This window comes from Lolium perenne, chromosome 4 (genome assembly GCF_019359855.2).
Source record: "Lolium perenne isolate Kyuss_39 chromosome 4, Kyuss_2.0, whole genome shotgun sequence".
Classification (NCBI taxonomy): domain Eukaryota; kingdom Viridiplantae; phylum Streptophyta; class Magnoliopsida; order Poales; family Poaceae; genus Lolium; species Lolium perenne.
The window spans coordinates 143,600,843-143,603,068 of record NC_067247.2 but is presented as its reverse complement, the minus strand read 5'-3'; positions in this window follow the sequence as shown (position 1 = coordinate 143,603,068).

Sequence of the window (2,226 nt, the reverse complement as noted above, 5' to 3'; positions counted from 1 at the left end):
TCGATAAACCTTGGGTGATCCACTTAAGGGAAACTTGCTGCTGTTCTACAAACCTCTGCTCTTGGAGGCCCAACACTGTCTACAAGAATAGAAGCACCCGTAGACATCAAGCACTTTTCTGGCGCCGTTGCCGGGGAGGAAAGGTAAAAGGCACTCATACTCCGGTCCCAGGTAACTAAGTACTTTTCTGTTGCCTTTGTGCATGTGCTCGAAGCTATTTCCTTTAGATCCTGCAATTGCATCGTTTTGTCTCTTGTTTTACACTAGTAAGGCTTAATGGAAGACAACAACAAAATGAGAGATCTTTATGAACTTTATCTTGAATTAGGACATGATGTGTTTGAAGAGAAAATTAAAAAACCCATGGAACTTATGCATGCTAATGGGAATGCTATTAGTATGAATGCTTTGAACACCATTGTTGCTAATGCTATGGAAGAATTTAAGCTTTGGGAGGTCGGTTTTGATGAAAATGATCTCTTTAGCCCTCCGGGTATTGAGGAGAAAGTTTATGTTGATTATGATATGCCTCCCATATATGATGATTATAATGATAGTGGTCTTTTGGTGCCGCCTACTATGGAGGATAAAGTTTATTATGATAATACTATACCTCCTATATTTGATGATGAGAATAATAATGATAGCTACTTTGTTGAATTTGCTCCCGCTACAACTAATAAAATTGATTATGCTTATGTGGAGAGTAATAATTTTATGCATGTAGCTCATGATAAGAATGTTTCATGTGATAGTTATATTGTTGAGTTTGTTCATGATGCTACTGAAAATCTTTATGAGAGAGGAAAATATGGTTGTAGAAATTTTCATGTTACTAAAACACCTCTCTATATGCTGAATTTTTTGAAGTTACACTTGTTTTATCTTCCTATGCTTGTTACTTTGCTCTTCATGAACTTGTTTATGTACAAGATTCCTATGCATAGGAAGCATGTTAGACTTAAATGTGTTTTGAATTTGCTTCTTGATGCTCTATTTTTGCTTCAACTCTCATCCTTATGTGAGCATCATTAAAATTGCTGAGCCCATCTTAATGGCTATAAAGAAAGAACTTCTTGGGAGATAACCCATGTGTTTATTTTACTACAGTACTTTTTTTTATATTTGTGTCTTGGAAGTTGTTACTACTGTAGCAACCTCTCCTTATCTTATTTTATTGCATTGTTGTGCCAAGTAAAGTCTTTGATAGCAAGGTTGATACTAGATTTGGATTACTGCGCAGAAACAGATTTCTGTCTGTCACGAATCTGGGCAGAATTCTCTGTAGGTAACTCAGAAAAATCTGCCAATTTACGTGCGTGATCCTCAGATATGTACGCAACTTGCATTCAATTTGGGCATTTTCATCTGAGCAATTCTGGTGCCACTTTAAAATTCGTCTTTACGGACTGTTCTGTTTTGACAGATTCTGCCTTTTATTTCGCATTGCCTTTTGCTATGTTGGATGGATTCCTTTGTTCCATTAACTTCCAGTAGCTTTGGGCAATGCCCAGAAGTGTTAAGAATGATTGTGTTACCTCTGAACATGTGAATTTTTGATTATGCACTAACCCTCTAATGAGTTTGTTTCGAGTTTGGTGTGGAGGAAGTTTTCAAGGGTCAAGAGAGGAGGATGATATACTATGATCAAGAAGAGTGAAAAGTCTAAGCTTGGGGATGCCCCCGTGGTTCATCCCTGCATATTTCAAGAAGACCCAAGCTTCTAAGCTTGGGGATGCCCAAGGCATCCCCTTCTTCATCGACAACTTATCAGGTTTCTTCTCTTGAAACTATATTTTTATTCGGTCACATCTTATGTACTTTGCTTGGAGCGTCTGTTTGTTTTTGTTTTGTTTGAATAAGTTCATCCTTGTGTGGGAGAGAGACACGCTCCGCTGGTTCATATGAACACATGTGTTCTTAGATTTTAATGTTCATGGCGAAGGTTGAAACTGCTTCGTTAATTGTTATATGGTTGGAAACGGGAAATGCTACATGTAGTAATTGATAAAATGTCTTGAATAATTTGATACTTGGCAATTGTTGTGCTCATATAGATCATGTTTAAGCTCTTGCATCATGTACTTTGCACCTATTAATGAAGAACTACATAGAGCTTGTTAAAATTTGGTTTGCATGATTGGTTTCTCTAGAGTCTAGATATTTTCTGGTTGAGGTGTTTGAACAACAAGGAGACGATGTAAAGTCTTATAATGTTTACAATAT